Source organism: Motacilla alba, chromosome 1 (assembly GCF_015832195.1).
Source record: "Motacilla alba alba isolate MOTALB_02 chromosome 1, Motacilla_alba_V1.0_pri, whole genome shotgun sequence".
NCBI lineage: Eukaryota > Metazoa > Chordata > Aves > Passeriformes > Motacillidae > Motacilla > Motacilla alba.
The window spans coordinates 87,685,035-87,712,986 of record NC_052016.1 but is presented as its reverse complement, the minus strand read 5'-3'; the positions used below and the strand labels follow the sequence as shown (position 1 = coordinate 87,712,986).

Sequence of the window (27,952 nt, the reverse complement as noted above, 5' to 3'; positions counted from 1 at the left end):
TGGTGAAATGGTTTGGAAAGAAATAGCAGACAAGAATTCTGCAAATATTGAGGAATATTTTGTGTCAAGACAGATCATCTACCCAATTGCAGGGCTAATTGAACTCTGATGACTAGCTGTCCTCCCCTTCTGCAAAACCGGTGCACTTGAAGCTGATAATTTAACCCTCACATTACTCCCGTGAAGTACAGAAGAGGGGAGATTTGCTCAAGAAACTAAAATAATTACAGTGATTTGAGCAAGACTGCATCAGTTAAGAGCAATTTGATAGAGCTGGTTTCATGCATATTCTACTAGGTATGTAGACACCATTCCTCTATTAATGTAAGAGTTAAGTAATTGTGCATAGTATTTTTCCTAGATTTTGTCAGAGTATTCAATAACTTGCTCAAATCTATCAGCAGTTAGTTAGTAGAAGACATTAGTATACAATGCCTCTATGACAGTAAATCTGTTTTTCTTAATATCTGAAAGCAATTCTTATTGCTCTTTTTATTATTAATGCATTATCAAAAAAACACCCACAACAACAACAAAAACTAAAAGAGCCTTTCTTCCTAAAACTCCTGGCTTGCAACTCACCTTTCACTTCAAGTATTCAAGTATTCAAGTATTCTTGAAATGAAATTCAAATTCAAATTTCAAGTATTCAAATTGTGGAAGGTTTTTTCAGAAGTACAAACCAAAAAGTATTTTTCTGTTCTTGGGCTATGTGTTACAAGCAAATTTTCAGAGTGAATACTGAAAATTATAAAAAAAATTAATTAGAATAAAAAGGAGAGCTAATGCAGAAAATTTTCAACTTGATTTAGAAAGATTCTAAGTGTTGGGCAAACAAAAATTGTTTATAATGCCCCTATATTTAGCTGATCTAAGAAACTCTGGTACAGTTTCTTCAACCTGTTCTTTGTCACACTCCAGACATTTAGGCTGATTGCTGAAAAAGCAATAAGCAGTTTTGCACATATAATAGATTCCTAGACTGCTGTCTTTAGAGGAAAGCCAGAGACACTGCCGATTTTCCTAATACATTTCTTTTTTTCATTATCCCCAGACACCTGGATGATCAGTCAGGTCAGATATGACAGCAGGCACAGTAGAAGGTTATTGAAGAAGCACATGCCAAAAGACACCAAGATAACAATGGTCTTTTTATACCCAGCCTTGTATCAGATGTGAGTAAAGTTCTGTACCATAAAAGAAGAGACTTTGGATAATTGATATTTTTGGGGGCATGCTAACATACAGCAGTTTCTCTCTATCCACAATCTAATAGAAATCAAAATAATCTTTTTCCCAGGTCCCTTTCTCTCCAGCACTCAACATCTCAGTTTTTAACTTCCTGGCAGCAAAATTAAACTTTGTTTGTATTCTTACAGGTTCTGAGCTTACAGCACCAGCTAAGTTTAGCTTAAACTTAAAACTTAGCTTTTGCTTGCCCACTAATGACAAAATTTATAAGTAATGAATCTAGTAGTGACAGAACAGAAATCCCTTCTACAACTAATTCAAAAGATCATTAAATTTGATATTTTCAGGACAGAAATTAAAACAAATTAAATAAACTTATCATCTCTTTTACAGTAAACTTTGATGTTATTCTCATTTCAGATGCTTTTTTTTGTTTTTCCTCTCTAAAATTCCACTAGTTCTGTGATAATTACAGTACACTTCTACTTCTTTTTCCATGTTATGGAAATTTTTATTTCCCACTTGCTTTCCTAAAATTTGTTTCTTCTGCATGGTTAAGAACAGTTGCAGTGGCCTAAGTCACTGTTACACAGTTTATAGGAGTTCATTGTAAACATGTGGAGCCATAGTTTTCCCTCTGGGATCTCCTTTCCTCTTTCATTCTTAGTGCAATTGTCTAAGCTTTCAGTTCTGGTTTTCCTTCAATTTCTACTGCTAATTAAATACTTGCAAACTAACAAAGGGAGCAACAAACAAAAGTACAGAAAAGGTGGTTAGCAGCAGCCATTGTGCTTCCTCAGTTTCCCCATATGTCCCCATGTAAATTATTTTGGAATCTTCTGATGGAAAAAAAAAAGTATGGCTTAACATACTCTCGGCTTTTGTTGTTTATTTTCTCCTCCCACACCCACCCTGTCATAATGACTCAATAAGCTGTTTCCTACTATCATGTTCACAATTAGTCTCTCAAAATACCTCCATATTGTCTCTTGATAAATCCAAAGGGGAGTGTCTGGTAATGAGGTGAAGGATTAGAGGGAATCAGTAAAGAAAATTGGTGGGGGATTCCAGTGAAATGAGAAACTTCTTTACTTGAGGTCTCTAAATCCACACTTATTTATTTGCCGCACCAAAACATTATTCTATTAATAACATGCCTCAACTAACCTGGAACTTATAATATTAACTATATTATAACTATTATAACTATAATATTATAGCACAGTGAAAATGCTTCTTCATATGACAACATAAATATAAAACTCTAATGTTTTGGAACTAGAAGAAAAGATTAATAAAAAATTATAAGACAGCTAACCCATACAGGATGATATTATTTTATGACTACTTTTTTTTTTGCATTATGTCCAAGTAAAATGCATAAACTTCAGGTCTATCTTCTATTTCTAAAGTGCTATACACAGCCACAAGAGTAGACATATAACAAAAAAAAACAACCAACCAAAAAAAACCAACCAACCAAAAAAAAAAAAAAAAAAAACCAAAACCACAAAAAAACCCCAAACCAAAAATGAACAAAAAAACAGCCCACAGCCATTACCTGGTTTCTTCAGCTTTTATACATTTATCAAAGCAGCACATAAACTTGGCTAAATCTATATCTGAATCAAAACTTCAGACTCTACTGAACTGCAAATTCTCAGATGATGAATCCTGATTCCTGACCTAAATCAGCCCTCAGACTTTCCAGTTGAGCTACCACTAGGTTTTATTAGCTCACATTTCACTTTTCATCCTGAGTGCAGAAATAAGAGAGAAAAGTGATTCTGCTAACCAGATTCCCATATACCACAAGTTCTGTTATAGAAGATCCCTCATTTTTCAGCCTTAAGTTAAAAACAAATGTATGTTGCCTCCCTGACAGGTGAGAAAATACTGCCTCAGTATTGAGGAATATTGTAAGGAGCTACTCTTTTCAGAGCATAACCAAACTCTCTGTGGAACTGCATTAAAAGTCACCTTGGCGATGTGCGATAGAAGCTGGAGCACATCACAAAAATGGCATTTTCTTAAAAAGAAAGGTCATCTGTTCTGTTGACTCCAGGTAAAAATAGCAGAGTCTGCCAGCACTGCTCTTGTGCAGCTTTTTCATGTCCTCATAGCCCAGAGAAGCCAACTGCAGAATTCAAAATTCAAGTTCTGAATTAATCCCATTTCCCAAACAGACATGCTGTTACTTTAAAATCTGTGGTTCTCCACATTAACATTTCTCTTGTATAACATATGACAGTGGATTTTCTGGGCCACTGAACAAGTGTGCAATGTGACAACTGAGAGAAGAACAAAGGTTGAGAACATGGGTGGCTCAGTTATCATAAATGTAAGTAAGCAGTATGTACAAAGACAAAAAAAAATCCTTTTCATAGTATAGAACAGCACTTGAAGGGAAATGTAAACACATCGGCACTTTATACCTTGTGCATTAGCCAAAACAAAAATACCACAAAATTCTCTGAGAGACTCAGAAAAGGGGCATAATTAACCACCATTACATTCACTTAGGCTTCGGGAGCTGCAGACTTTGACCTCTTTACTGACATGATTCTACATTGGTCAGGTACATACTAATTTTTTACAGGGCAGTGCAGTTAAATTAAGAATAGATCTCTTTACCACTCAAATAGTCACACTGCATTTTTTACTTACTTTAACTGTTGTGCTTCTCTTTTCTGACTTTTCAGTTTATAATTTACACCGTGTCAGGTTTCTAGTGGCAATTTCATTGTAATACATAAAAGGGTGTAAACAGATTTTTAACAAGGTGTGAGCCTAACAGTCAATTCTGGCATGAGTCAATTGGGCTGATGTCAGTAGAATCAGAGTTACAGTGGTATTACTGAAAGAAAAATTTCATCCAAATGAATTTTTAAATGCATTGCCAATAACCATAAAAAAGAATCATAGAATCATTAAAGTTGGAAAAGACTTCAAGATCATCAAGTTCAACCTTTGACTGAACAACAGCTTAAACTGAACCATACAGTAAGTGCCACATCTAGTTGTTTCTTAAACATTTCTGAGGATGGTGAGTCCATCATTTTTCTGGGCAGTCTGTTCCCATGTCCAACCTGAACCTTCCCTGAAACAGCTTGACCCCATGTCCTCCTGTCTTTGTCTGGGAGAAGAAGCCAAATCTTTATTTAAATGTACTATCTTTAAATGACAATTTTACTCTTAGTTTGATCCAGAATTATTTTTTTGCATAATGTGTGAAAGTCTTAGAACCACTGTTTTTTAACTGTTCTATAAACTGAAAAGAACAAATTGAGCTCTTCATTTATCTCTTGGCAGCACTAGTTTTCCAGCACAAAGGATGAGTATGTCCACAGTGATCTGAAACCCTTTCAAATAAGCTGACTATACTGAAATACAGGTCCTTCAGCTGGTACCTATGAAACTGCAGGCCACTATAGCTATACCCCACTGTGTATTTTTAATGTCTAGAAACCATTGGAAACTTGCATTATGACCTCTCTGTTACACAATACAATTTAGTTTCTGAATTGTAAAAAATTCTGAATATACTGAATTTTGTGTGAATGCATGTTTAACCTGGCTGAGTGTTTTTCTAAGGTAATTTTGAAAAGTCAGCATGGATGCCATTGGTGCCATTTCATGTGGAAGTCATCTTGAACAGAGAAATATTAAGTGTTTTCAGAGAATGCAGTCACTAGTCACTCAATGCATTAGAGTTAGAATACAAGGCATCTTATGCAGCTACTTGAATACAGATTTACATTAGTCAATTACACAAAGCCACCTGGCATGATCTTTTCCAAAACAAGAATCAGACCTGCATTTGACCAGCCATTTGTATATTGGATTATAAACTGATCTCAAGCAAATTACTTCCCTGCACTAAAAGGCAAATTACAATATGCAAAGTTGAATTCTTGATGTTTTCTTGCTTCTTAAATTTCTTTGACATATCTGGCCCAAAAGTGGTGTGTAGAAGTGGTGATAATAATGTCCACTCCTGTGTAATCCATGTTGTCATAGATTCAATTTTGATTTTATTATCCATGGTTCACAGTAATCTAATCTGAATGATGTTGCAGGTAACAGTAAGAAAAACATACACAAACAGACATCACTTCTTGTATTTTCTGCAATTACTATCCTAAAAAAATCCCCCATTTACTCACCTATTGTTCCTTGTATGTATCACTTGAACAGATATAGAAATTTCCTTTCCTTTTCTTTCCTTTCCTTTCCTTTCCTTTCCTTTCCTTCCTTTCCTTTCCTTTCCTTTCCTTTCCTTTCCTTTCCTTTCCTTTCCTTTCCTTTCCTTTCCTTCCTTTCCTTTCCTTTCCTTTCCTTTCCTTTCCTTTCCTTTCCTTTCCTTTCCTTTCCTTTCCTTTCCTTTCCTTTCCTTTCCTTTCCTTTCCTTTCCTTTCCTTTCCTTTCCTTTCCTTTCCTTTCCTTTCCTTTCCTTTCCTTTCCTTTCCTTTCCTTTCCTTGAAATTTCCTTGAAATTTCCTTGAAATTTCCTTGAAATTTCCTTGAAATTTCCTTTCCTTGAAATTTCCTTGAAATTTCCTTTCCTTGAAATTTCCTTGAAATTTCCTTTCCTTTCCTTGAAATTTCCTTTTTTCCTTTTCCTTTTCCTTTCCTTTTCCCCTTCCCCCTCCCCTCCCCCTTCCCTGGAAAATCATGCTACTGTGATTCATCTTTCCTCCAGAAACTTTTTACATATTGGGAAACAATTTTTATAGTATTTTTAATTCTGAAAAAAATTGCTTTTAGGAACAATTATGGGAATATGCCTACAAATTGGGATATATCAAAAAGAAATGTTGTATCACTAGGATGATGTTTAGTTATTCAAGGCCATGCTGAGTTCCCTGCTTTAGATTATAATATTAATAAAAGTATCTGTGAAATGGTATTGCCGTTTTTCAGTTGCACCTCTTGTCTTAAAAAAAATCCCAAAACTCCTCTTATTTTTCAGCAAAGTAATCAGCTTCATTCTTTTGATTTACTATTGTTCTTAGGGTTTTAATTTATTTTAATGCTACTTGTTAGTTTCTCTTCTGGGAAAAAGTACACACCCAAAATACTTTGCTTTTAGTTTCTGTACTGGTACTTTGTTGGGTAGAAAACTTGATAGACTATGTAAGGAATTAATGAATTCACATTTTTTATTTTTAAAGATGACAAATTGTTGACTTAAAGAGGTAGAGTCAACCAATAGCTACTGAAACCAGATGTGCACACCACGTGATTATAGCAAGAATGTTATAGGCAGTACAGAGACCATGGAGCACTACATTAATCATTATCACACCTCTATCTACAGGTGGTCAAGGTTTCTATAAACTTTTAAAGAGATTTCAAAGAAGAAATAAAGAATAAAGAAATGTTTTTCCACACATGATGGAAAATGTAATGGTGAAAAATTTAACAAGCATGCATTTAAGCAGGTCAGCTGATGGGAGACTGTTGTGAATTAATGTGGTTTTTGCAAATGTGAAATAATCAGTAGAGCTGGCACATTTTAATATTTTTTTCTACTTGCCTTTTGTTTTGTCTTGTGGAGTAAACTATATTTGCCTTTTCATAAACTTTTTCTTTTCTTGTCTTTAAATCAGTCCCTAGGCATTTGTGTTACTGATGGAGGTAAATTTCCAAATCCCCAGGCTTCTGCTACAACTAGGTCTTTTACTTTGATCCTCAAATTATTTTGTCTAAGCCCAACTAGAATCTAGACTCCTCTGGGCAAGAATTCTGTACAAAACACACAGTTGAGACTCAGGAAATACTAGCATCTTTTGTAAAATAACTCTTATAGCCCAAATATAAAAAATATTAACAGCTCGGATATAACATATGAGCTAATTTCTCAACCAACATATTGAAAAAGTGGAATTTAGCAATGTAGGAAAAATCCTGGTAGATTTTTTTTAATTAAAAAAACACTCAAAGAAACAAACAAAAAGCACCTCCTAAATAAAATCATATTTTTGGAAAAAAGATAAAGGAAATTGAGAAGTCATTAGTTTCCATCTTATTGTCTTCCCATGCCAAGATTTTTGCTTTCCCTGGTAAAGATCTTGCTAAGTCATTCCTAATTATAACATTTGTGTTAAATTCCATATCTAACAATATTAATAACAATATTAACAATATTAATTTGATGATTTTTGGCTCCTGCCCCAGAATCTTTTATTCTTTTCTATCCCCTGGACAAAATCTCATCTGCTGTCCTGTTTCTCATTATTACAAGTTCTCTTCCTGCCTATGTGAAGAATTGGACAACTTACTTCCCATTTGAAATCTTGCAGACCTGGTTAGGGAAATTCAGTTATACAGTGTGAACCCTCAGCCCACACACTGCAGCTAAGATTTCATCTGCTGAGATTTGTCAGGTGAGATTTCAGGAACCTAAACAGAGGCAGGTAATTCCATCAGACACATCCAAGCATCTGAGACATCTGCACTAGGTTGACATATGATGTAAAACCTTGAGGGAAGTTTTGCTGTCCTAGACTAGCAGCTGGAAGTCGCAAAATTTCCTGGAGCTCCTAAGATGATACTATACAACCTGCTCTACCTATGCATGCATGCTCACAAGGTGAGAACCAAAGATCATTGTCATATTAAGGGCAACAAGAGGCAAAGTTGCATTTAAAATGTGGATCTAAAGGTCTTTTTTTATAATTTGAAGGTAAGAACTACAACTGTGTGAGATAGATTTATCTACACTATTCTAAAGAAATTAGAAATAAGAATCAGTATGTTGTAATCTCTTTAAAGCAGAGGATGATGAACTTTTTTATTTGATTTTTTTAAAACTTAAATTAGTCAATCAATCTTTATTTTGCTATGCATTTTTTCATCAATTTACTTATTTTTCAAAAGTCTCCAATTTGCATTTCAGCCAGGAGAGTGTTATTTTCTCACCTCTTTTACTAAACTCAAGCCCAAAATATTTTTGCACCCATTTTACTCTAAACACAGGAGTTCAAATGATAGTAATTGTGCAAGTGCATAAACACATGTAAACATCTTTCTAGAATCAGAACTTATTTTACAGGTTATGAACTGAGAGAGAACTAGGTAAAGGAAAAAAACAGTTCTGCAGAATAATGATTTGATGATTTATTTCCTTTTTACACTAGATACTTAGACATGTCTATGAAAATACAGATTTGTTTTGTTGTTAAATAAACCTTTTCTGATCTTTAACTAGCAAGTTTTGCCTGTGGTCTGGAAATGGCTTAAATTTTGCTCTAGAGTAATAAATGTACAGTAAAGCATAATTTAGTTAGAAATACAAAATAGTTTCAGTGATTTATAAGGAATAATCAAATATATCAACTTATGTTGTTTACTATATTTTATAAGAAGATAACTCCAGTGGAATTGTAGTCTTGTTTTGGCAAAAGATTAATTAATCAACCTTAACTTTAAGAGTCCTTTAGCAGCTTGGCATCCAACCTTGATGTATTTCAGTTACTGCTTGGACACCCCAAACCCAATTATTTTAGACATGAGTTAAATTAACAAACACTATTTTGTCAGCATGTTTGCTCCACAATTATAGCAGAATGGCCAAGTGAAAACAGAAATTTAGCTGTGGAAAGTGGAGTGACCAACACACAACATTTCTGGCAAAAACATAAGTCAAAGTTAGCAGTACTCAGTCTACTCCAGGAAGATCATTTTTCTACACCCAAATCAATTTAGACTTGAGTCTGCTTCTGTACCGTGGTGAATTTACAGTAATTATTCTGAAGTCAGGTGTAAAAATAATATGTAAAAGAGATAATGACTCAAAGTATATGATACATTTAAATCTCTTTACTTAATTATCTTGAGGTCAGATTAAGCTTAATTTTCTAGGGTGAGCAGTAATAGAAGGGCAAGAGATAGGTCTACTTTTCCAGACTTAGCTTCTCTTAATACTACCCATTGGAGCAGTTAGAAATCCCAACCTATATGGTGATGCACAGCTGTATGGCGTTAGACTAATCAAGCTGCAAATGAGCACAGACCAATTATCTAGTTCCTCATTCTTGACCTAGGGTGAAAACAATTAAAACCATCTAAGGAGATCTCGTAAATTTATGCAAAATGAATGCCACAGAAAGGCACATCTCATGCTTGGTTATCTCCCTAATTGCTGCTGTGATCCCACCCTACATGCATAGAAATTGATTTCTCAACTTAAGTACAAATAAGCTTGTTTCTTCTCAATGTTTTTTTTGGTTTTTGGTTGGTTTGGCTTTGGAGGTTTTTGGGGTTGTGCTGGGTCTTTTTTCTTTTTCGTTTGTTTGGTTGGATTTTTTGTGATGAAAGTTTATTTAATAAGTAATTTATCTCTAATCTATATGCATTTTTCATGGGTTTCTCTCACTTGAACTACATATCTGACTTGTATCATAAACTTCACAGTACTAAATTTGCTGAAAGCATTTTGTATCCCCTGCAAATTAGATGTGTTTTAAATCTCAGCAACTGCTGTGCATTAGCAATGTTTTCACATTTTAGTAAAAGTCAGCAAAAATATCTGCTGTCTTGTTCTGTTACTGTGGTAACGAATTCTTAGTACTATAATCAAACTTGTAAAATAGAGAGTTTTCAAAGAGGAAAACCAGCTTTTAATCCAGAAACATAAAGTTTCAAAGTGGCAAAGCCTTTATTGGCAATTTTTCTTTTTTATTTTTTTCTGAATGCATATAATCTGGCAATTTTTAATACTGTAATCTAACAAAGCTTTCTTTCTGTTTTACATATGTATAGAAACTGCTTCCTTCTTTTGTGACTGACCAATAACTCCCCAAAAAATGCACGAAAGGTCAAGAGAAGTAGGCAAATATGGACATATGGACATATGAAATGGACATTAGGAATGGACATATGTGAACCACGGACTCACAGAATCATAGAATTCCCTAGTTGGAAAAAGAGCTTTGAATCCATTGAGTCCAACCTATGACCTAATACCACTTATTTATCAAATAAACCACGGCACTGAGTGCTGTGTGCAGTCTTTCTTTAAACCCATCCAGGGATGGTGACTCCACCACCTACCTGGCCAGCCAATTGCTATTTCTGTGAAGAATTAGGCTGATGTTCAGCCTAAACTACTTCTGGCATAGCTTAAGACTGTGTCCTTTTATCCTGTCACTGGTTGCCTGGGAATTCGATGGGCCCTCCATGGGATGGTCCCATGAATGCTGAAGGAGCTTACAGATGTCATTGCCAGGCCATTTTCAGTAATCTTTGATTGATCCTAGCAACAGGAAGAAGTGCTCAAAGACTGGAGGAAAGCAACTCGTATTTTAGAGGAGGACAAGAACAAGGCCCCAGGGAATCACCTGTCAATCAGTCTCACCTGGTGATGGAGAGAGTTGGGACTGCTCAGCCTAGAGAAGAAAAGGCTCAAAGGGGATTTAACTAATGAACATAAATTACTGAAAGGAAGTTGCAGAGAGGACAGAGCAAATTCTTTTCACTGATGTCCAGTAAGAGGACATGAAACAATGGGCACGAAGTGAAATACAGAAGCTTTGTCCTGAACACCGGGAAACATTTTTGTAAGGTGACTAAGCACTGGCACAAGTTGCCCACAGAAATTATGACTTCTCCATCCTTAGAGATATTCAGAAGCTACCTGGGCATGGTCCTGGACACTTGCCTCTAGGTTTCTATGCTCAAGCAGGGGCTCAGACCAGATGACCTCCAGAGAACCCTTCCAGTTTCAAACATTCTGTGAATTACGTGTTGAGATTGAACTGTATATTGCAATTACTGCATTTTATAAAGTGCAACTTAAATTTATATTGTATTTGCATATTTGGTATCACTCTGCTAAATCAAAGATCTCATGTAATACAAAATATCTTAAATTAGTGCAGTTCATATTAAATTTCATTCCTGTCCTGTATGAAATATCTAAAATAACCTCATTGAAGAGTATTAGAATCTGATATCTTGTCACAAACATCACTAACAATACTTTATACAAGCAGAAACCATTAATTTTACTGTAAATATGAGGCACACAAAAAGTTAATTCCATATGGAAGAATTAAATATTCACAGACTATTTGAAAAAAAATATTTGTTCATAATGGATTTTATCATCTTATGCTGGGTCTGATATGTACTTTAATCCTCTATTGTACTTCAATACTAAGAGAGGGTTTTTGAAGAAGAAACTCTAGAATTTTTGCTCTTTTGATCACATTTGATTTTTTTAAATGACAGACAGCTTGACTGGTCTATGTTTTTATTTCCTATCTAAACTCTCAAAAATACTGAAACTGTAGGCTTATAATAACTAATTTCAACTTCTGAATAGGTAATAATTTCAGAAATCAACTCACTTTTATCTCCTACTTTATGTCTTTACTAGAAGCCTAATGTCACCCACAGTTCTTGCCAGGAGGGACTAAACTGTGGGGAAAACTTATAGTGGTATGACCCTTTTTCTTCTTTAATTTACCTCAAATTTCCCAACATTATTAGCTTTAAAATATATGTGGCATATTTATTTTAAAGAGAAATGGAACTTTTGTCAAAACCTATCCTACTGTTTAGTTTCCAACAACCACAGGGAGGATCATCTACTAGGAGTAAGCTAGGGTCCTTGGATGTTCAACGCATGAAAGATTTTAGTTTTTTACCTTTTTTTTGAAGCAGCATATTACCTCTTTTTTTCTTTTTTTTTTTTCCCCCAGAGCAATAACAGCACATTTTTCATTTCTTTTTTTCCATGCAATGATATGGCATTTAATATATCCAGTTAATTTGTATTGATGAATACCTAGTTAAGGTAAATCTATTTTTCAAAGGAAAGTAGGGGCATAAACATTGAAAACTATTTCATTAAGTCAGTGACCTTTATAAAATGAATTCCTGTTGATAAAACTGGATACCACCTAAAGGTAGAAAGAAGGGAAATAGAATTTATATGTGTATTGGTTTTTAAGATTGATATCCAGGAAGAAAACTAGAGGGACAGCTGACATCAAAAGCATAAGAAAATATCTACAACAGTTATTCTAGCTCTGAGCACTGCAAAATAAACATTTATACTTAATTTTAATTTGAAATAATAGCAAGTTCCCAGTGTCTGGTTGATTTTAATTTAATACCTAGTAATACTGGAGTTTAACACTGAAATTTTATCTAAAAATTTTTGCATTTATGCAAGCATTAAACTAATGCACTTCCAAAACTCTTCCTTTCAATGTAAGGGAAAATATATATTAGAGTAAACCACAGAAAGCAGCAAACATGTCAACTATTTTCTCTTTTTGCTCCATAATCGGATAGCTTAATTGCCCAATGAATCTGCAGATACTAAGCAGGCTTCTAGCAGTTGTCCTCCAGATTATCATCAGAGCCTCCAGGGAAAATAATCATTGCAGTAATGACAACTTTTAAGGTAAACAGTGTTTCTATTAAATCAAAACATCAGCATTTGGGTAGACTAGAATCTCATTTATTTACATCAATTAAATATGCACCTTAGGACATGCTGGGTCACAGTTGAGTAATGTATTGCATTTTCTAGTGTTTTTAGAAAGAATGAATAATGTCAGTGGAAAGGCTTGGATTCATTAAAGAAAAACAAATTTTGGAGCTGTGCAGGTCTTTATTTAGAAGGAGCTTGTGATATGAGCTGACAGTTGCTTTGTTTAGACAAGTGTCATAACTTTAGTTCACTGACCAAATTTGCTGAAATCAAATAGGACAATATTTCTGCACACACACTAAGTAAATGATAGCATCGTTAGGATAACTGTTTCAAACTGATTTGGAGCAAAACTCTAAAGTAAATAATCTTCTTCTGAAAGGAATGGCATCATTTGACTTAATCTAAACTTCTGTCAAAGATGAGCTGCAAAGAGGAGGACTGAAAATTAGTCACCAAATCTCTGGGTTTCCTCTTAAATTATGGTTTTATTCTCTAGCCCTTTCTTGTGCTCCAAATCCTATTTATTCTTGTACTGGGTTTGCACGGCCAGGTTTTGGTAGCCAGGGGCTACAGAGGTGGTTTCTGTGAGAAGCTGTCAGAAACTTCCTCCATATCCAGCAGAGCCATGTCCAGCGTCAGCCATCTCCAAGACAGATGTGCTGCTGGCTGAGGCTGGGTTAATTAAAAATTGTTGTTATTCCTCTGTGATGACATGTTTAAGAAAAAAAAAAAAAAATCCATTTTGAGGACCTGTTTCTGGCCAGAGAAGAGAGGGATGAGAATGTGAGGTGACCAGCTCTGCAGACACAAGGACAGTGGTGAAGGAGAGGGAGGCGGTGCTCCAGGTGCCCGAGCTGAGGTCCCTTGACAGTACATGGTGAAGAGCATGGTGAAGAAATTTGTTCCCCTGCAGCCCATAGGAAATCACAGGGACACAGAAATCCACCTGCAGCCTCTGGAGGAGACCCAGACTGGAGCAGGTGAAACCCATGGGAAATCCACAGTGGAGCAAGGTCCTGGCAGAGACCTGCGATCTGTGAGGACAAGAATTCACACTGGAGCTGGTTTCCTGGTAGGTCTTCCAACCTTCTGTGGGACCACAGAGGAGCAGCCTGTTCTTGAGGGAGTGCACCGCATGGAAGAGTGCCCCATGTTGGAGCAGGGAAGGACTCCTCTCCCTGAGCAATGGCAAAAACATGTGATGAACTGATCATAACCCCTATTCCCCATCTCCTGCACCATTGAGGGCAGGGAGGTAGAGCTGGGAAGGAGGGAAGGGTGAGGCTAAGGTGTTTTTGAAGACTTATTTTACTTCTTAATAGCCTATGATTTTTTAGTAATAAATTTAATTAATATCTCTAATTTGAGTCTGTTTTTCCTGTGGCAGTATTTGGTGAATGATCTCTCTCTGTCCTTACTTCAACTCACGAACCCTTCATAACATATTCTCTTCTCTGTCCAGCTGCGGAGTAGAATGATAGAGAGGCTTTGCTGGATTTCTGGCATCCAGCCACAGTCAATCCTACAGTTCTCAAAATCATATTACTGATTTCCTAGGCATTCAATGACCTATGCTGTGATACCTAATGCAATCTGTCTGTCCTCTCCTTCCTTTTTCTATAGACAGTGTTTATTGCTATTCATTGGAGGTCAAACCTGACTCCCAGTGTATAATTTTTCCTTTTTACAAATCAGTGTCTTCCTGAAACAGATAATAAATAAAGCATTATGGAAAGGGCAGAGACTGAGAATGGGATTTTAGGAGTAGGAACAGAACAAAATTAAATGAAATGACAAGCTATCTCAATATAAGATTTGTTTGGGAATTTTTAGGAAAAAATGGTAGAGATTTAGAAAACAGAATTAAGCCTGCTGTCTTTCCCTGGTAAGAAAGTATGCTGCAAAAGTTAGTTGTGATTCTTGCTTCCCCAATGCTTCAAATAATTCAAAGTCGTCCAATGCTACCAATGTTCTCAAGTGGAGTTTTTCACCAATAAATAAATTATTTTTTTACAATGTCAGCACTGTCTTCTACTTAGCACAGTAATTTTCCTTCCTGCTTCTTTATGCAGAGGATATATTTGTAGGGAGTAGCTGTATTCTGTCTCAGGCATCACTGGGCTTTTCTAGCCAAGCCACCGTCTTTCATGACTCGTTTATTCTGTGTCTTGCTGTATGCATCAGAGAACAAAGATTTGTGTCAAAAGTTTTACTTTGGAATAGGGAGTGCTATGACTTTTTGTGCTATGCCAGATTAAGAATAGGGAGTGTGATGACTTTTTGTGCTATGCCAGATTAAAAAGCAGGATTGATCACCTCTGGCAGTCTGCCATACTCCCAGGACGCCTAGATTATCCATGAAGGTCTATGATGCTGGTCTGGGCAACAAAACACTAGAACTTCATTTCTGTTATTCTACCTTGAATAATATGATACTTTAACTTAAGACTTTTCCATTCTTATTTTTTATAATTCCGCTATTACTGGAAGTATTTTATCTGCAGACTTTGAATCAACACACCTGGTTCACAACTGTTCTGCTATAAACAGTCAATGCAGATTTTTTTCCCTCTAAGCTGCTTGGAATGCAGTTTCTTGCAGGCAAAATTGCTAAAAGTCATTTATGTAACTTAAATATTGGTTTATTTTAAAATTTGAAAACATATCATAAATACGTCACAATATTCATGCCACATTCCCCTGTTCAACACACTGTATTCATAACTTATATTTGAACATGATTTTATTTACACTGCAGAAAAAAAAAAAAAAACAGAAACAAATAATAGTTATTCTCTGTAATTTTCCACTGATTTCTGTTTAGTTTAAGATGCACATTGTTGTTTATTTTCTTTTAATATTTATTATGTCTGTTTACAAAATCATAAAATTATGTTTCCCAGGTAGCAAAATCTCAGTAATCTTTTATCATAAAAAGTTGTCCTTTTTTCAATAAAGTCTTATGGTTTCTTCCTCTGAATAGGAAGACCTCAGACAAATATGTTGGCTATTCATCCACAAGATTGGAAAAAATAAGTAAGACAAAAAATAAAGGAGCTAAGATTAAAGATGGCTTCATCTATATTCTTAGTTTCTTCCTCTGCTTTCTTATACTGTTTTCAAATCTTTCATATCAAAGATAGCAGCCAAAATAATCTTTTCTTTTGCTAGTTCAAAAATCTTCTCTTTCTCTGGAGGGCATTCTGCTCCTATTCACAGCAATACAGCATAACAGTTATGTTGGTTCCGCTGCCCTCAAAACCATGACTATTTGCTGTTTGTTTTTATCTTCCTTGTGTACTCAAGCTTTAGTGTTCTTCTTACATTGTCAAGCTGGCCACCACTGCCTCTTTTTCCAATTCTACAGATTACTTTCCTGCTCTTTGAGTGCTTTCCCTTAATGGCTATGTGGGCATACTCTTTCCTCAAACCTTTGTACATGAGCATCCTAAAAGCCCTACATATGTACTTTCATCTCTAGCAACTGAATGGCAGATAATTAAACTTTAATTAGAAAGAAATCGAGCCATCAAAGTGTTTATATATCTTGCTTAATGCTAGAAGGGAACCACTGGAATGGTAAATTCTTGGAACAGGCTTAAAGAGGAATTGCCCGCGTTTGTTTGCTTTTACTCTAATCTGATTCAAGAGAGATCAAAAAACTACAGTGTCTCATACGCTAGACCAAACATTTCTCTGAAATATCCTCCCAGAAGTTATCATAAGATAAAGAAAACAAATGTACTTTCCTGTGTCTTCCAAAAGAGACCACCTGAAAGTAGCACCTGTTAGGTCATTCTGGTCAGTAAACTAGATGTGTTTTAAAAAAAATTCCTTTGCAGAAATTTGAAAAAAAAAAAAATGCAATGAGCAGCAGTGTCAGCTCAGTGATCCCATATGCTTTCTCTTGTCTCCGTGAGTTGACGATCCTGGTTAGACTACATTTTGTGCTCCACTGCACTCATCTGAGTCAATCCTACCCTGAAAAGATGAGCTAGTGAATTGTGACATAATAAGCACATAAAGAGCACTTCTGGCATCATGGGATGCTGATGTAAAGATCAAGATTCTAATGTCTCAATATTTTATAATATTTTAGTTTTTATGTCTGATAATCTCTTATAATTTTTCTTGTTATTAAATTAACAAAAAAATATTTTCCATAGTTATTTTCTTTAATGAACCTTAGCCCTCTACAGCCAGACTGTATTTATACAGGCCCTTATTTCCTTCCTACATGGTGTCTGTCTGAGACTCTTGCCAAGATTCTGCCTACAGAGATTCCTCCACATTATGTCTCTAAATCAAGCAAGTCTTAACCTGGCAGAAAACGTATAAAGTATAGCTCTTGAGCTTGAACTGAGCCTTAAAATCAAATTTGTCTGTACCAACCCAGAAACAGCTGTGCAAGAAACTGGTTTAAACATGCCTACTGCTGTAACTGCTTTATCTGACATTGCATCCTCCATCTGCAGTATAAATCCGCTCTCCCTACACATGGTATTGTAAAATCTTTGTCTCTAAAACTATATAAGCAAGGAAATATGTCCAAGTATTTATTATCTAGACAGAAGCATACCTGTGAAAGCTTTCTTCAATAGATCACATGACAATATTGAAGAACAATTTAGACCAATAAAATTTTGATGAAAGTACAAATGTCTTCTCCTAGCAAGTTCTGCTTGATAACACAATATTTGTTATGAAAACCTTTAAGGTGTGTGATTATATGCAAATAGGACAAAAAGTAATGTCTTTATCCTTCCATGAAAATTCAAGATGAAAGAAAAATAAAATTATAAATTTTACTCAGTTTGATGCCTAAAGATTTTTAGCTTTTTATATATTTTTCATATACTTGCAGCTTTGTAGACTGTTAATACATAGTTACAACTTGTAGTACTTTTCCTACCTTTTCCCGTATTTTAACAAACCCTAATCAGTTCCTGAAACTCTGTTCAGTCTTGCCTTTAGTCTACCCAGGAAATTTTGTTTTGCAGTATACATTGTAAACAGAATAAAGCATAGGACTAAGAGATGAGAGGGGAGGGCTCCAATAGGGCAGAAATCAGGGGAAAATCACATAACCAACTGCTCATCTATGTGGACAATATTTGATAGATATATTGATTACCTAACTTTTAAAATATTGTAGAAATACGGTAAATCACGTGTGCACATCACCATATTGTGCACATTACCATACTGTGCACCTTCAAGGCTTTCAGTTAAAGATTTCCTTTTATATTATGATTTTAACATTGTTTGGAAAAATTTTGTGTTTTAATCTAGGCAACAAGCTAACTAAGTTTGCCAAATCATTTTTTTAAAGTGAGCAGCTTTTAAAAATTTCATTTCCTTCCAAATCTATAAAAAGGGATTATTTTCATTTTTAATGGAATTGGAAATTAAAAAAAAATCTTACAAATATTTGTAGATTATTTTGTCTATCCTTTTAGATTTCCTGAAAATTCATCATAAGAGATTAATTAAAATAAATCATAGCCTCAACAATTCAGAATAATAGATTAGCTCTAGAAATTAGAAATTGAGCTCTACTCAGGCCAAATTCATCTCTTATAAAGTCTTTTTGCCACAAAAAAACAAACAAACAAAAAAACAACAAAACCAAACCAAACAAACAAATTTAAAAAAACAAACAGAAAAAAACCACCACCCAACCAAACAAGAAAAAATCCATGCATTGATTTTTAAAATTCCTGAAATCTTTCACAGATGAAAGCTAGAATTCCAGAATGTAGCAAATCACTATTGTTGCATTACATATTTGATATATCATGGCTTAAAAGGCTTGATTTAATAAACAGCAGCTACTACTGCTGACAACTTGAAAAAAATTTCTCAGATGTTTCTAAAGTCAATTAAATTTTTTTTTTTAAACCTCACCATTTAGTGTGCCAATTCAGGAAAACTTTGTAAGTAAAACAAATAAATAAGCAAGATTAATTAATTAATCCTTGGCTGCAACAAAAGGAGCAGAGCTAGGAGGTCAATGGAGGGGATTCTGCCCTTCAGCTCTGTTCCTGTGAGACCCTGCCTGGGACACTGCATTCAGCAAAAAATCCTCATCACAGAAAGGATATTGACCTGTTGGACACTGTATGGAGCAGGGCTACAGTAATGATCAGGGAAATGGAACACCTCTCCCATGAAGGCAGGTTGAGACAGTTGGGGTTCTTCAAACTGGAGAAGAGTTTCAGGGAGATTTTATAGCAGCCTTCCAGTATTTGGAATGGTTCTATAGGAAAGTAGAATTATTCTCCTTTATCTACAGTTGTGATTGAACGTCTTGAAGATTCATTATAGAGATTCCTTCTAGTATCTAAAGGGAGTCTTCAAGAAAGATGGACACAAACTTTTTAGCAGGACCTGTTGCAACAGAACAGGAAGTAATGGCTTTAAACTTAAAGAGAGTCAATTTAGATTAGGAAGGAAGATGTAAGGAAGACAGGGGTTTTTTTTGCAATGAGGGTGGTGAAAAGTGAAACAGGTTGCCCAGACAAGTGGTAGATTCACAGTCCTTGGAAACTTCCAAAGTCAGATTGGGTGAGGCTCTGCACAACCTGATCTAATGGAAGATGTCCCTGCTTATTGCATACGGGTTGGACTAGATGGCCTTTAAAGGTCCCTTTCCACCCAAACCTTTCTATGATTCTATGTGTTCATTAGATAGACATGTATGTGTCTGCATACTATAATTAAAACTTAGGATAATATGTGATTAGGTATTTTTCCCAAAAATATATTCAGATAATGACCTGGATTGTATAGGAACTTGTGACAACTTTTAATGGATTTATTTTATGGCATCTCAAGCACTTGTTTTCAGTTTTAGGAAAGAAATACTAATAAGTTTGATTTGATATATTTTTGTGTGTTTTCACAAAGCTGTATTTGCAGTTTCCTATTCTAGCCTCAACTGTTTGACACTTTCAATATTGCATGACAAGGAGCTGATCAATTACATTTTAAATTTAACAAAATTAATACAGAATTTTATGTTATTTCACATTTTGTGAAATATTTTTCAAAACAAAAAAATTAAGACAATTACTATTTCATTTATTTATATTATCAAGGAAGTGTAATGCAATTGAATGTGACATTGTGAAAATTTTAAACCTCTGCCAAAGAGATATTAAAAAAATTGGTGAGTTAGTAAATAGGAAGAGGAAGGCAAGTGAATACAAGCTCATAGTTGCAAAATCAGGTATATGACAAAATCTTTGAAAATTTAAGACAAAAAACAGAAGATATGTCTTTAGACTGTAATACTAATTTTTTAATTCACTTTTAAAATTCTAATTTTTATCAGCAAGAGAGTTGATAGTAGATCTTCAGTATAAATAATCCTATTAAAATCACAGATGAATTTTCAACATATTGTGGGCAATATTGATCGCTGTTAAGTAATAATTTTAAAATATTCAGAAAACAATACAGATAGCTCATGTTATATCTCTATTTAGAAGCCTAAAAATTTGATTTCATTAACCATTATAGGGTACTCCAGATTTTCAGCTCCCATTTCATTCTCTTAGAATATCCTTGGTATGCTTTGCATTTTCTTTCCTGCAGGACAGAGAGACTTACAGCATCTAAAACTTAGTTAATACATTCACAGCATGTCTACAGCTGTGCTTCCACATTGTGGTCCATCCTATGGGACAACTCCAAGACCATCCCTAATCTATACATACAATTAGGGAGTTTTTTGTCCAGAAAGAAAGATCAGCTCAGCTGCTACAAAGCCCACAGCACTATGCATTGGGGTTTCTTTTTGGTTTTTTGTTTGGTTGTTTGATTGGGGTTTTTTGAGTTTGTTTGTTTTTTTGGGTTTTTTTTTTTTATTAATTGGGTACTGTTGGTTTTACTTTGTTTTATTTTTTCTCTTTCAGTTTTAACCTTACTAGCATTTCCTGAACTAAATCAGTCCACTTTAAATAGCTTAGCTCACGTGTTACTCATAATTAAATAGAGCTTTACACATCACTGCAATATAATGAACTAAGAATAGGAGGTACTTTGCATCCTATTTTGTTCTGCCTTACACATTGAAAGCCATGTTATTTTGAGGTTAAGACTGTCTTCCAGAATAGGCACTGGTATTACATTGTGTATTTGGCATTTACAGAAACAAGGAATATTAAAAAGCCTTCTTTGTGCTTCAAAAATATTCACTGAACTCTAAAAATACCGCCAGCCAGAAAGATGACATTCACAGGGATGCTGGGGTTGGAAAATATGCCCAGGGCATCATTTTAGGGCACCAACACCATTTAAATCTAGAACACCCATGGAGACTGGGAATTTAACCGCAACACCAAGATCCCATTAGGGTTAGAGTTAGGGTTCAGCTAGCCACAGAGCCCACAGCTGCAGGAACACCGGCACTAGAAAAGGCATGCCACGAGAATCACAGCAAGGGCACCAACAGTGCTGCATCCATATTTTTCCATTCTATGCCACTCACTGTTATGGGGACCTCACCCACACTGTCATAATTCCATTATGGTTAAGGTTAGTAAGGGTTTAGAGGGTCAATGAGCCTTCATCTGTGGCAACAGTAAGGCTGGAATACACATGCAGAAAACGAGTGAAAGGACACCAACACTGCTGCATCCACACCTTCTGGAGCCCCTCTGGTGGTAGGCAACTTGGAACAGAACCTAGACTTATTTATGGTTAGGGTTATGGTTTTGACAGCCATAAATTCCACAATCCCAAGGAAACTGGGTCTGGAAAATGTATGCCCAGTTTGTCATTTCACGGCACTAACATTGTTGCCTTCACGCCTTTCAAATTTAGGACACCCATGGAGATTGGGAGCTCAACAGTGTCTTGTTAGGGTTAGGCTGCGGTTCAGGCAGCCATGGGGCCTACAGCACCTGGGATACTGCTACTGGAAAAGACATGCCAAGAGGATCACAGCAGGACATCTACATGGCTGACTCAACGCTTATCTGATCTGGGCCACCCAAAGTGATGGGGACCTCAGGTGTAGTGCTGAGATTCTATTCTGTTTAGGGTTAGGGTTCAGAGAACTAGAGAGCCTGCAGCTTTTTCTGCTCCAAGCCCATCCAGCCACCTCAAACTTTTGTCCTTGGCTTCTGTATCTCACTATGGCATTCCAGGTTAATTCCACCTGTTTCACACTGCTTGATATTTACATGTACAAGAAGGGACTCCCTTCTCATGTATGTAAATATCTGGAAAACTCATAATCACAATCATGTAGGTCTTGTCCACTCAGTTTTGACATCCCACCATACCCCTCTTGCCAGCATAAGTGAGCAAATTAAACCATAGCTGATTCCTAAGTATCATACTCCCAACTGACTTAATGAATATCAGCACATTCATCCATTCATCACCTAATCTATAAAATTAAATAATTAGGACATGATGAATTGAAAGTAGCCCAATCAATGAAGTCAAAAAAGAAGGGACACTATCTTTTTAATGTCTTTCTTAAACTGCTGAGAGCAGAAAAGTCTCTGTTGTGAAATGTGGCTGCTCTCTGTTTACTACTTCAGATGCCTGGTTTTGGGTCAAATAACCACCAGAATGCATGCAAAAGCAATTATTGGCCTGTTGGCCAAAGTCACCTGAAATTAAACTTGAATAGGGTTAATAACATGCTTTTATCACAGATCTAAAAGGCAAATGTTGTTACCAGTGCCTCACTGCCCAATTTACTTAGGAGTGAAACTTTTTCACGCTGCTGAAACCTCTTGTACTGTCTTGACTGGCAAGTATACATCTACATATGTAAATTGGATCAAAATACAGGGAAAGGATAACTGGAGAATCCCATTCAGCCCACTGCAATTTTAAGTGAAAAAAGGGTAGATATTTGATCCAAATGGGTTGACAGAATATTGAAGTCATGTGCTACCACATACCACAGCCAAACAAAGCATAGCATCTCTGGGGTAATCTACCCAAGATTTGAGCCTCAGTTATTTTGTACATACGGTGTTTTGACTTACAAAGACAGTCCTTGCCTAATCCTCTTTTCCTGTGTGTTAATTCTAAAGCCTACCTTAGGCCTTGCTTCAAAGTCTAAGGAGTCTCTAAAATTGTGGAAAGAGTGAACAAAGAAAATCATCTCAAGATCAATCCATCTATCCTCCATGCTGATCAGTGTAAAGACAGGAGGTATGAGAGTGAGAGGAAAGTGGCCTGAAAAGAGGTCCCATGTGGTCTATCTCCCAGTCTTTTTGAGAAGCGTATGAATTCTTCAATTGGAAACCGGAGAAGGATTAATTTAATAGAAGTAGTGTTGCATAGTACCTGTTCTGAAATTCTGTCTCATATTACCAATTTATTTTCCAATGTTGACATTGATGATCCTGGCACCAGACTCCTCTGCAGCCATATGATTCAACAGAATCAGTACAAACCTGGAACTGTAATTATTGGATTGATGCCTCTTATGAAATAATTAAACAATGAAAAATTGAGTAATTGACTGTCTTCAAAATGTAAAGACCCAATTGAATGAAAAGATTCTGTTCTTATAATATTTATCTGATCCTCTTTAACTTATCTCAGCAGCTCAGTGGTGATCTGTTTGGTTATTATACTCACATATTGAAGCACATAAATATTTGCCATTTCAGATTTCTAAGGCAAAACTGACTAACATTTTTCATTGGGCTAATCAGAACTTTAAACCATCCCTAACCAATTTAATAGTAAGAACCAAAACTTCACATTAAATGCAAACGTTAATCAATTTTACGGTAATAATGTCTTAACAGTAAATTGGCACTTAAGGTTTTTATTTCATTTACTCTGTCTGTGATTATATTGTGTATATTCAGACTATGGAGATATCAAGTAAACCTATGAATTCCTAATCATATGAATAAAGGTTTGTGCATTAGTATACCATATCAGTATTCAAAGCCAACCACAAAATGTCTCATTATGCTGTCTAAAGATCTTGAAACTCCACTTCCCCTATAATGCAATTACAGAAAATCACACATACTCAGAAGAAAGCAAATACTAAGATCCAGACTCCAAAAGGCACTTAAGTATCTGACTTCAAGCAAATTAAGCAGATATTAGGTATTTGCTTATATTCGTGGATCTAGGACTAAACTGCTTTCAATTTTATTCTGCCAATGAAATGAGAAGTAACAGTGAATTCTGAACCCTGTACCATAATCACAGCTATTGTCACAAGAAAAAATTTCTTCCTGAAAGTAGATGCTGAATTTTACCAATGGGATCAGTCTTGAAGAGAGAGAAAAAAGAGCAAGATCAGAAGGCAACTATTGAACCATCTGATGAAATTGGCAGGAGGGTGAGAAGGGAGAGGAACAGGATGAAAGTACCACCACTTTGTTACTCTCAGCACCCAGAGGAAACCTGTTGTACTTGGCTGCAGCAAATATGGCTCGGCCCACCCTGGTTTGCTAGCTCCCCTTCCTACTCAGAAACCTGCCTGGCACTGCAGGAGAGCTGCTGAAGGAAAACCAGAAAGAAGCAGTGGTTTTGCAGGATGGCTGAAAAGACAAAACTGCTTCCACAACAGTCAAGGCTTTTCTGGGAAAGAAGGATATGCTGCTGCTTGTACAGCTAGGTAGACTCTGCTGGAAATAAAGGAGTGTCTGTTCTCATTGAAAGTCATGTTCTAACCTGGGCAAGACACCCAGTTCCTCAACCCAGCCACTCCATCCCATAGAAGTATTACAAACTGCCACAGGAAGGACAAATGGAAAAGGCGTTACCATGCACGCATATATTTGTGATGAACTCAGAATTGATTTTCAGTTAGAAAGAGACAGAAGGCTATGGAAGACAAAAGTTAACAAATCAAATTTCCATTAGCACAATACAGCACAGACTTGAAAGTTCTGACTGTGCTAGTCAAACATTTTATATACAGTGGTGAACTGCAAACAAGGCAGTGTCATGCTGCTGCACCTCCATTTAGAGCTCCCAGCTTTAAAGAGACTTTATATCTGCTTACCTACATTGGTAATTTGGTGCATTTTTCACTAAAATACTCTTCCTTGATAAATGAAATAAAATGTTAAATTTGAGCTTGGCATCTTGGGGTTCTAAAGACATCAACTATCACGTTCTTTTGTTCCATGCTGACCTGGTGAATTACCTGGAAATCTAATTTTTTCAAACACTTAAACCACAAGGAGAAAATCTATCCTCATCATCAATGAAGGGAGATAATGGTGACAAATTAGTCTACGTAACAAGTACAAGACTCTTTCTGAGAATCATTCAATTTTTTGCTTATTTCTAGCACAAAGCTATTATGTTCCAATCTACAACTCCATTGAAGACTATTACAAAAAACACCCTCATGTAGCTCATCATAATGTAACAACTTCAGTGCCTTAGATATCCTGTTTCTAAAGGTTCTGTTGTTGGATTGTGCCCTGCATGAACTTTGAAAATATGAGTAATAATTATCAGCATTTCAAGCATTTTATATTATTAACCTTGAGGGTGTCCCTCAAATCAAAAAAACAAAACAAAACAAAAAAAAAAAAACCAAACCCAGACACCTACATTTAGCTTGACTTTTGGATGTGCAGCTTATGAGTATTCTTCCATTCATGAAAAGAAACAAGTAAATAAAAATAAACCCTCCCCAACTTTCTGAACTCAGTGTTCCATCCTATTAGTGTGGAAATGTGCTAGCTCTGTAATTCACCAATGCTGCTTATTTCCTGTGATCTCATGAATTCAAGCAAATATATGCATTGTCATTTTCACGATTCTTCCCTCAAACACACAGGTTTTGAGGAACTTTGATATTTTAGCCTCAGGCCTTATGCAGTATGTCATTGACAATAAAATTCTATCTACACATTTTGACAGGTTAGGCAGTATTGGCACAGTATTATGGAGGGAAAAAAGTTAATGTTACAGTTGAAAAATAAAAATTCAGGATGTGTAACTGTAGCAGCTTTAATATGTTACGTAACCACCTGATAACCACTACAAACCTGAGCAGATATAATTTTAAACATTTCTAAAGTCATTTACACTTATTTAAATAAATAATATATTATACTTATTTAACCTTTTATAATAAAACTCCTCTTCATTGGAATCTATTATGCCAGATAATTACAAACAATTATATTCTTGTTTATAAAGACTTAAAAATATTTACTCTTGCTATTATTTAAAATTACATAGGTATCTCAAAACAAATTAACATATACAACATGACAGATCAGTTTAGTGATGTTTGTCAACCACACAGTGATGTTGGATTTATTCATACAAAAGTTGGCTTTTATTATTGTCAACACTTACTTCAGGACATGCCTTCTCCAGTAATTCTATTACATAATATTAATTTTAAAATTAAATCGAGCATTTGTTGTTGCGCTCTTGTATATCTCCAAGCTTAATAATGTTTCTATCTGTGGAGACCCTGCGGGGGCATTCCCTGGTCTAGGGAGACACAAGAAGCTTCCCACAAAAAGCTGATAGACCCCATTGGCTCCTTCCCCTGTTCCTACGCCTGTTTCTGTGCCCCTGAGCCACTCCTCCCTATTCCCTGATTGGCCCTCATCTTCGTACTGCCCCAAGACTAGGGTCAGCCCCCAGGCCCCTGGGGACAAAAAGCTGGACCCTCCACGTGTGTGTGTGTGTCTGGGACTTGAACATGTCGCCGCACAGCTGAATAGAGCTTCTGTGGGTATTAAGCAAAAGTCCTTTTTGCTTTCTTACCATGGACTATGCTAGCAGCCATTCAGCTTGCTACATCTATCTAGAAATATGAGGAACATTCAAGGTTGTATTAAATAATTATATAAATTTTTCATAAAGTCTATAATCCACATTGTTATGCAAACATCAGGGAGAATATTTCTTAAAGCTTGTCAAGAGTACAGTACAATATTCAACCACATTCAGAGGACTTACAATATAAAAACTTGAAGAAAAACTAATTGTTTTAAATGATATGAACTTCTGTAGACAGAAAATTAGATGGACTATTATTTAAGTGTTATTTTTTTAAGTATCTGAGATCTTAGGTTCAGACAATTTAAAACAAATTTAAAAATCAAGTCTGAATTCTCTTTGTAAATGTTTTCAGGGAGAGAGATTTTTATCCCAGTGAGAGCCGTCATGGATGCGGATACACTAATACTATTCAAATAAAACTCCTGAGAATACACACAATGGCCTCCTGCTAATAAGTGCAGCACAATTGCATTTGTTTTGAAGTTCTTTTGTGTTAATTATTATAACATTATGAAACTGAGCCCAGGGAATGATAATTCAGGCATTTTTATCACTGACAGCTGGATGCTGACATTGATTATTTTATACTGCCCAATTGTATTTCAACAAATTAAGCTACAACTGTGTCCACATTTTCAATATCTTTATAAAATAGTTGTCTTTTTCATTACCTTTTTTTTTTTTAATGTTGCCCAGCCACAAGTATTACCATATTCTTAAGGAAGCTGCAGCATAAATAAGACAATGAAAGTGCAAAAATTTTGGCCAAACTGACTTTCATTGTATGCACCAGGTATAGAAGAACAGTTAACTTTCACATCATTATCCATCTGTAAAACATGCATTAATTTGCACTCAACATTTTTATACCCTGAAATGACAACAAATACTTAAAAGCAAATCTTACTGACTTGATCCTGTAAATATTTATGTGATTAACTAAGGAGAATGGAGTTAAAAGTCATTATAAGGTATATTGCTCAGATCATTACAGTTTTTATTCTGAAGAAGTGGAATTTAGTTTTCTATAGATCTTTTATGACTTTTTTGAAAGCATAATTTTCACTAAACCTTTTCACACTGGAGAAGAGGCTGTATTTTCTATATTACAACAGAAGAGCAGACTTCATTGGAGATCAAATATCCACAAATTTACGCAGTTCTCCATCTATGAATTTTAACATAACCTTGTTTGCATTTGTTAAGGTCACTCAGCTTTCACAGTATTATTTTTCATTCTTCCTTTCTTTCTTCAAAAAATAGCAAGTCATTATATTTTTCTGCTGGCAGATTGTGATACATTGAGTGTAATCCAGAATTATATCAACTAGAACATTCTTTTGTGAAGAAATCTTAGAGGTGACTGCCATGTTATTTGGCAAAAAAAAAAGAAAGAACTCTGTTGTTTCAGCTCACAGATTTCCATCAAACATTACTTTATGGCTTGCTTCTGACAGACCAGGAGATTACAAACCTATGTAAAACCAAGAAAATTATGAGCCTTGGGACCACTCACCAGTTTCCATGAATATATACACTAGATTCATA

At 35.5% G+C, this 27,952-nt stretch overlaps 1 long non-coding RNA gene across 1 annotated transcript in view; it reads left to right on the top strand.

Moving 5' to 3' along the window:
* Window positions 1–3,918: 3,918 nt before the first annotated feature.
* Window positions 3,919–27,952, top strand: part of LOC119702310 — a 50,506-nt gene continuing 26,472 nt past the window's right edge. Inside the window, exon 1 of the long non-coding RNA XR_005257319.1 lies at window positions 3,919–4,194. This is a non-coding gene — a long non-coding RNA (uncharacterized LOC119702310). The remainder of the gene's footprint in view (window positions 4,195–27,952) is intronic.